The sequence below is a fragment of the Ceratotherium simum genome, chromosome 35 (assembly GCF_057802395.1).
Source record: "Ceratotherium simum simum isolate JZ-2026a chromosome 35, ASM5780239v1, whole genome shotgun sequence".
NCBI lineage: Eukaryota > Metazoa > Chordata > Mammalia > Perissodactyla > Rhinocerotidae > Ceratotherium > Ceratotherium simum.
Genome location: NC_141934.1, coordinates 30,046,722 through 30,055,662, shown reverse-complemented (window position 1 = coordinate 30,055,662; position 8,941 = coordinate 30,046,722). Strand labels below are relative to the sequence as shown.

The window sequence follows — 8,941 nt, the reverse complement described above, 5'->3', positions numbered from 1 at the left end:
TATCCTAAAAAAAGGGACCCTAAATTCTGGACTCAGAATCTGGCAGGTCTCAGGTGTTCCACTGACCACACGTGTCCCAGCCATTCATAGTCCTTACAGATTTTTATCTCGTTTTTGAGCAGGGCAAACCTTTTCACATTTTCTGTATTGTTTATATGGCAATGTGCTTGGAGTGTTTGTGAGGGGAGGGGCAGGTCAAAGCTCGACTTAACAACTCCAGTGGAGGGGAGTTCTGTTGCCTCTTTAGGATACTAACGTGTAACGCAGGGAAGCACGCCACGTATCAGACGTGGTTCATCTGCCGGGCACTTCACTACGTGCTTAGTGTATTATTTTATTATATTCTTATAACATCATTGTGAAGTGTCCTTACTCTCGTTTTATCCAATAGGAAACCTATGGTGCAGAGAGAAGACACCAGGCCCACATCCCCTGGCTTGTGAATTGCAGAAGCATACCCAACCCGGGATCTAATGTCAAGTCAGAGCCCTTGACCCATGCTCCATGTGCCCCTGAGGCTGGTGCGTCATCTCACCGTGCCCTTTCCTCTTGTCCTAGGAGAGTGAACTGAGGGATGCTGCCCAGGGAGAGCATCGCCTGAGACTCCATTATGCAGGCCTTCCCACAAGGGCCGGGCATCGCGACAAGGTAACTGACCGCTTCCATTCGTGGGCCCTCAGGACACGGGGGTGGCAGGGACGGGCCTCAGGGAAGGCAGAGAGGGGAGGATCACTGAACTCTACCAGTGGAGGGTGGCCTGGGACCCAGGGTCACGCCTCTTACGTTTCTTCATATGACCGCTGCACGAAGCACTCAATACTCTCTTGTCCACTGTCTACCAGTCATCTCCACTTGGAAGTCCACTAGGGTTGCATCCTTCACAACAAGACCAGAACAAAACTTTGGATGTCCTCTCTCCCACACCATTTCCTCTCCCAGCTCTGCTCATCCCAGTAAATGGCACTGCCATCCACCCAACTGGTCAAGCCGAGATACTGGGAGCCACCCTGGACTCTTCCTTTCCTCCCTCCTACATCTAACTCACCCCTAGGCCATATCAACACCAGCAGACCCCAGACCTTCTTCTCCCCGTCTCCACTGCTGTCACATCCTCCAGGCCGCCAACTTCTCTTGCCCGGATGCTGGAACAGTCTCCTAATTGGCCTATCTGTCTCCCTTCTTGGCATCCCCCGGTGACAAGCAGCAGCCAGAGTGACCTTGTAATACAAACCAGGTCATGGTGCTCCTCTGAGCAAACCTTCCAGTGCCTCCCATAGATGAAAGTGAAACTCGTCCCCATGGCCGCCATCTCGCTCCACCTTAGTACCTGCCACTCCATCTGCGCCTCACGAAGCTATAGCCACTCTGACCACCAAGCTTGTCTCAGCACTCAACAGTTTCCTCTGCTTAGACCTCTACTGCCTCATCTTCAAAGAGCTGGCAGCTTTTTGTCATTCATGTCGCAGCCTGAGAGCCACCTCCTCAGCGAGACTTTCCAGCCACAGATGGCTGCCCAGTCTGTGCCCCTCCCTCACTGCTCCTTTTGTCTGTATGACCTCACCCACTGGTTATTTTCTTATATCTCTTATCACTTAGTCTGTCGCGTGTCTTCATTTCTGTGTTTGTCTGTCCCCTCCTACAAGAATGCCAGCCCAAAGGCAGCAGAGGCCTTTGCTGTCATATGTGGAGACACTGGATGTGGAGAAATGGGCAGCCTTGGGCACTGTCGGTGGGAATGTAAAATGGTGCAGCCACTAAGGAAAACAGGATGACAGTTCCTTAAAAAATTAACAATAGTACTACTGTATGGGTATATGCCCAAAAGAATTAAAGCAGGATCTGGAAGAGATATTTGCACATCCATGTTCACAGCAACATTATTCACAATAGCCAAAAGGTGAAAGCAACCCAGGTGTCTATCGACAGATGAAAGGATAAACAAAATGTGGTCCATCCATACAATAGAATATTATTCTGCCTTGAAAAGGAAGGAAATTCGGACACATGCTAGAACATAGATGAACCTTGAGGACATCATGGAAAGTGAAATAAGCCAGTCACAAAAAGACAAATACTGCATGATTCCACTCACAGGAGGTCCCTAGAGGAGTCAAACTCATAGAGACAGAAAGCAGAATGGTGGGTTCCTGGGACTGGGAGAGCGAGATGGGGAGTTAGTGTTTAATGGGGTTTCAGTTTCAGTGGGGAAAGTTGTGGAGATGAAAGGTGATGATGGTTGCACAATGTGCAAATGAACTGTAAATTTAAAAGTGGTTAAGATGGTAAATTTTATGTTATGTGTATTCGACCACAATATTTTTCTAAAAGATGTGCTTTTAGTTCATCCCCAACTCTCCATTTAGTGCCCTTTCCCCCATATTCCTGTCGGCCCCCCTTTCTCTGTCCTCTTTCCTTTCCAACCTGCTCTCAGGAAAGAGTCTGATAAACTCACTCACACTGAGGTGTGGATGCATAATGAGGTTTAGTGACCTTCTCGGCCCAGGAGCATTTTTCTTTAAACAGGAACAAAATGTAAAATCATGGTGGTTTTCAGGCATCCGATGCAGGCTGACAGTGCGGCTGGTGGGAGCTGGATGTAGGGAGGGTTGATCCCGGGATGGCCTTCTGTCTTCTACTCAGATCACAGTTCCAGCTTTGTGAGGGCAGAGCCAGACGGAGCCGAGTGCAGTCACGGCATTGCAGGGCTAGTCAGCCGGGTAGAGTCATAGCTCGCGGGCATCACTGCCGAGGCACGGGGCTCCTTTCCTGGACCTAGTTTATGGCTGTGCTAATGGCCGTCCCTGTTCCCATGGGATTCTCACAAAATCCGACATTATTCTTTCACTTAAGGTTTGAACCTTCTTCCTCTGCTGCCTCCCCACCTTGGCCTTTGAAGCAAGGCTTTGAGGCACAGACAACGAGCTTGCCTTCCCCTCAGCTCTGCAGGGGTGTGTGAGGGCGCCAGTGACTCACGGCACAGACGGGAATAGCAGAGCTCTGGAGGGGAGGTGGGGAGACTGGCAGGGCCTCACGGATCTGTCCTGCCCCGTGCCAGCTTTTCAGGGCACAGTGTTTCTTTAGAGTGCCCGGATGGGCCATCTGCGGGAGGGTCACCGGGATAAACAGAGGTGCTTGGGGCCGAGCGTCTCAGTGTCTCAGGGGAACTGGGGGCCAACGGGCAGCTGAGTGCCTCTGGGGGGAGTTTCACCCACGGCACCAGGTCCACTGGGATCTGTCCCTGCGACTCTGCAGAAACACAAGGAACCCCTGATTCCCGGGAAGATGTCTGGGAATTCCCGATTCCCCATCTGATTCTGGCTTGGATGTGCAATCTGCTTTTTAGTAGCCCTGATTAAGAAAGCAAAATTAATGATCAGAGCCCTGCCTTATGGATGCACGGAGATGCAAAGTCAGTGTCTTCCCTGATGCCTGCCCAGAAATGATTGCCTCTGAAGTGCAAAGTCTGGTATTGGACACTCAGGAGTATTAGATTGAGTTCCCTCGGGCAGGTGGCCCTGAGGAAAGAAACAGATGAGCTGGGAACTCAGGACACAGGTCAGTGACTGTGTTCAACGCCCTGTAAGCCTGCAAACCCAACTTTCTACGGATTTCAGGAAAATAATTTCAATTTCTTATTCACCTGGGTTCATCAAACTCACCCCATGGGGGAGCTGTTCCCGCGGCAGATCAGAGGCTCAAGGGTACTTTCTCCTTGGGTAACTGCTGCCAAATGTTTTAGGCTGTGTTTCCACTCAGAGCACTGTTGCTGCCACCAAGATCTGTATTTCAACATAAACGTGAGTCAAGTGGCTGGATCTGGTGCCCCGGTTATTAACGTGTTGCAGTGTCTGTGCGATGAGGGGGTCTTGGGCAGCTACAAGACCTGGTGGCACCCTAGTTTGGAGCCAGGTACTATGTAGGTCATTAAATTCATGACCTTGAACCCACGACCTGTGAGCTCCTCTTGCCTGTTGGCCAGAATTCTGGGTCCAGTTACGAGTCGCTGGTGTGAACCATGATCACACAGCTCAGTAGCTGTTGGTCCCTCTTCTTTATCTTACTGTGAGAAAATTATGGGCGTTTATAGGTGTGACCCCTGGACATTTGGGATTTCTGGGGCTAAGCGCCTCTGGTTGGAAGGTGAGGGCCCTTGCCCAGTGGACTTACCTGAATATCATCTATTTTTCCTTAGTCAAAAAACAAAGTTTTGGGGGCCGGCCCCATGGCTCAGCGGTTAAGTGTGTGTGCTCTGCTACTGGCGGCCCCGGGTTCAGATCCCGGGCGCGCACCGACGCACAGCTTGTCCGGCCATGCTGAGGCCACGTCCCACATACAGCAACTAGAAGGATGTGCAACTATGACATACAACTATCTACTGGGGCCTTGGGGAGAAAAAGGGAAAAAAAGGAGGAGGATTGGCAATAGATGTTAGCTTAGGGCCAGTCTTCCTCAGCAAAAACAGGAGGGTTGGCATGGATGTTAGCTCAGGGCTGATCTTCCTCACAAAGAAACATAAAAACAAAAAACAAAAAAACAAAGTTTTGTAAGAGTGGACTATTCTTATCTTTCCATTTAATCAGGACAAAGGAGAAACTGTCTGGGCCCCTGATTTTGAACATCGAGGAACTTTCTTTTTCTTCTTTTGGGTGGGGGGTAGTTTATGTGTCTTAGTGAAAATCTCTCCGATTCCTGTTTGCTATTCTGAGGCTTCTCTCTTCGTTAGAAGGAGAATACCTGGCTTGGTTCCCAGGAGAACGTTCTAGTCCCAGTGTAACTGACAGGGACGTGGGTTGGCTTTACAGGAGCGCTCTCTGTTCTGCGAGTGACCAGCTTTGAGCTCTGACAGCAGGCAGCCGGGGACCAGGGCACGTGTGAGCCAACGGGCCTCTCCACCGAGGCCCTGGCACCGTGAGGGTTGGAAGGGCCAGCTGGGCAGTGAAGCAAAGGCCCTGAGGTGCCAGCCTTGTAAGCAGCCCGTTTGAGCTGATATCGAGAGGGTTTCTGTCTGGAGGCATCAGCCCTGTGTCCAGGCAGGAGCAGAGAGAACGCCCACCTCCGGGTTTATCAGCTGGGATCTTTCCAGCTGATGTAGCAGGGACCCAAGCTCGGTGATGGAAACACCAGGGGCGTCGTTGTTCTCACGAGACAAGAAGTCCAGAGCCCAGGGCAGAGGCAGCTGCTGGAGACTGACGAGGACACAGGCTCCCGCCCCCTCCAGCGCCGTCCGGCGGGGCCGTGGATCTTGTGAGCTCCACGACAGGGTGGCCATCCAGCACTGAGAATCATCCTCGCCGCAGCTGGAGGAACAGCCAAAGCCTTTCTTACGAAGCGCCGTGTTCATGAAGGCTTGTCGTCCCCCAGAGATTTCTGCTCACCTGTCGTTGGAGAACCGTGTCACTTGGGGTCTCAACCTGGTCCCAGCAGGAAAAAGACGGCACACCCCAAAAAGCAGTGGGCAGCGTGACCAAGGGCCGTTTCCACAGGTGTGGGCTGAGTTAAGGGTGCCGACAGGGCGGCTGAAGCCCCGTGGCCAGCAGCAATACAGAGTCCTCATTTCTTGGGAAAGAGAGGAGATTATCACAAAAAAGATATTTTTTCATGTAACAGGTTGGTCTTTGAGATTTCTAAGACCAATTTTAACCTAAGGTTTCCAACACTCTTTTTTTTTCCTTCTCCTTTCTTAACTGTGGAGACACTGGAATCAGACCGTCCAGGTCAGAAGTCCTAATATCTAAGTGTCGGCAGGGCTGTGTTCCTTCCGGAGGCTTTGGGAGAGAATCATGTCCTTACCTTTTCCAGCTTCTAGAGGCGCCTGCATTCCTTGGCTTGTGGGCCCTTCCTCCATCTCCAAAGCCAGCAGAATAAGGTTTTCGAAATCTCTCTTCTGACTCGGACTCTCCTGCCTCCCTCTTACGAGGACATTTGTCGGTACCCTGGTCCCACCTGGATATCCAGGACAGTCTCCCATCTCAAGATCCTTGACTGCATCACACCTGCCAGTCCCTTTTGCTGTGTAAGGTCACGTGTTCACAGGTTCTAGGATTAGGATGAGGACATCCTTCTGGGCCCATCATTCAGCCCACGTCAATCTCCAAAAACACCAATCCCTTTGTCCATCCCCCCTCCCTCCTTACCAACAGACCTTCCTGCCACTGGTGCAAACCAGAGAGACGACTGTAATCATCCTGATGAGCATAAAGGGGACACGATGGAAAATTTTAAGTGGAAGAAATAAATGCAAAACCACAATCTCGGTGTGCGATGAGGTCTAGTAAAGAGTAAATGCCATCAAATTCTAGACCCTTCTAGCTGCCCAGAAGCCCTCTGCATTTTCAGCCTCATCCTCTTCTACTCTCCTTTAAAGCATTGACTTCAAGACCAATGAAACTTGGTTTTCTCCCCCAATGTTATTGCTTTCTGTTAAGTTACCGTGTTGAACGCAGTATTTCCCTCTACGAAGCTCAGCGTCTTGGCTCCACTGCAGGGTAAATAGGACTGACAGGCGGACCTGACCTCTCCCTCTGCCCTAACCACCCTGTGGCGTCCCTGTGGGAGAGTGTCCGTGCCTGCCAGTCAGTTTCCAGATGCACGGTTAGGCTGTGACCTGTCTGCAGGTTGGGGATTGTCCATTCTTGACCAGAGCCCCGGGCAGTGCCCCTGGCGGGTGACTCCTGACTGCTCTGTGCTCTTATAAGGGACCAGATCATAAATAAATGTCCATAAATAAATGAGTTCTGCATACGGAGCCTGACACCCAAGTTGGCCTCCCTGTGAAGCACGAGTCTGAATGTGTTTCTCAGAAACACCTGACTCGTGTGGACTTTGGGCTGTTCAGCGTGCTTCTCTGCTGTGGGAAGATTTTTTTTTTACGATTTTATCCCCGGAGGCCCAGTAGAAAATAGATGACACCTTCAAACTGGGTGATGGAGGGGAGTTTCAGAGTTTTGGGTGTGGGCGGGGCTGGAGGGGCCTGGGGCAGCAGCAGCCAGGGCGCCGTGACGCCCCCCCACCAGGGGCACAGGGAGAGCCTGTGGGAGAGGCCCTCCCGACAGAGCTGTGGCTGCAGTAGAAGGACACCGTGTCGGGGTCCCCGAGACCACCCCCAGGTTTGAAGAGGCGCGAGGAGGACTAGCAGGACGCAGCACACAGTCATGCTCACAGCTACCATTTATTACAGAGCAAGGATCCAAGGTGCCTTGAGCAAAAGGAACAGCGCTGGGGTGGAGACCAGGGACAGGCTTCCAGAGCCCTCCTGGGGGGCACACAGGACGAGCTCGATTCCTGCAGCTGTGAACGCACCTGTGAAGTGCCACCTCCCAGGGAAGCCCAGGAGAGACCCAGCGCCCAGGGTGTCTATTGGAGGCTGTCACGTGGGCACCTCTGTCTGTACCCCCCAAATTCCCAACTCTGCGAAGGAAGCAGGTGGTCAGCATAAACCACATGGTCTGTGCAGACAGTCTGCACACAGTGAGCCCCTCTTATCAGTCAGGGAATGGTGAGAACCTTCCGGAAATCCGAGCCCCAGACACTTGCTAGCAGCCCTTTTAGGGACGGCAGCCTCAGGCCTGTGGGGTGAGTTCTCTTCTGCACAGACGACCCTGCAGGCTGGGTGAGGGGGAGGGAGCTGACACCGCCCGCACTCTTCTGCATGCCCCCGATTTCCAGCGGGTGGTCCCCCCTGGCCAAACCTAATTAGGAGCTGGATGGTTTGGGAGGTTGGCCTCCTGAGGCCCAGAGCAGACAGATGAGGGTGGAGAGTGGATCTGGAAGGACCAACATAAATAATCCACCCAGGAACGCAGGCCACCTTTCCGTCAGCTCGTCTATCTCTACGCCTTTCCATTCAGTCCACCACATTCCTGGACCACTGACTCTTCCAGGCTCTGATGGTAAAGAATTGAGTTGCAAAAGAAAACTCCTATCCAACTGGAACTTACACTCTAATGAGGATCAACCACAAGAAAAATGTAAACAGCTCGTAGAATAATTTCAGATGGTGATAAATGTGGAAAATAACTCATGGCAAAGTGGTGAGGGGGATGGAGGTGGGCAGGTGGGGAGGAGGATTTCAGTACCTCAAGTGGGTTGGGAAGGCCTGTCTGAGGAGGTGACATGGTTGATGAGAAGGGTCTAGACCTGCAAAGATTGGGGGTGGAGTGGGAGGTGGCTAGGTATGTGCCGCACTGGAAACAGTACATGCAAAGGCCCTGGGGTGGGAATAAGGTTGGCCTGTTTAAGGGACAAAAAGAAGGCCAGGACGGCCGGAGTGTGGTGAATGGGGGTCACAGGGTAGCAGTTCAGATCAGAGAGGTGGGTGGGCCAGATGCTGCAGGCCACTCTAGGGGTTTGAATTTCATCCTAATTTCCATGGCGGCCACGGGAGGCTTCAATCAGGGAGTGGCACGATCTGATCTATCTCTCAGAAAGCTCACGCTGGCTTCTGTGTGCACCAGACTCCGGGCTTTTGAATATTACTCCCAAGCCCAATTTTCTTGACCAGTTAGAACGTGAGAAGTGATGGCTTTCCGCAGACCCTTACCCCGGTGTTGAGGATCAAATGTGAGTTCTGTTTAGTTCCAATAGCTCACGACATTTTCACCCGGAGCATGTGAATTGTTCCAGGTTCCTTGCTTGATGTGTCACGCTGTAGCAAAACGGCACTAAAATACTCCTGCGAATCAGACCTCTCGGCGACCCCTTAATAACAGCTTCCCCGTAACCCTGTTCATTTAGGAATGCCAAGTGGGTGCCTGCCTTTCTTTTGGTGCCACAGAAATCGTCAGGTTAAACTAACACTGGTATGTAAAGTGTTTGAAACAGAAAGGACCTCTTTCGCAGCTGACAAACAGGACTTTGTGACAGCCTGTTATTGAAGCCATAATTCGTGTTGTAACATTTGAGGGGAGGGAAGAAGTGAAAGTCTGTGGTTGAGTTGAACTGT

The 8,941-nt window shown here is 51.7% G+C and overlaps 1 protein-coding gene across 1 annotated transcript in view; it reads left to right on the top strand.

Annotated features, from left to right (window-relative positions):
* Positions 1 to 564: 564 nt before the first annotated feature.
* RIMBP2 (RIMS binding protein 2) overlaps positions 565 to 8,941 on the top strand; it is a 114,888-nt gene continuing 106,511 nt past the window's right edge. The window contains exon 1 of the mRNA XM_087423465.1: positions 565 to 648. The gene's annotated coding sequence lies outside the window, so the exon portion shown is untranslated. The remainder of the gene's footprint in view (positions 649 to 8,941) is intronic.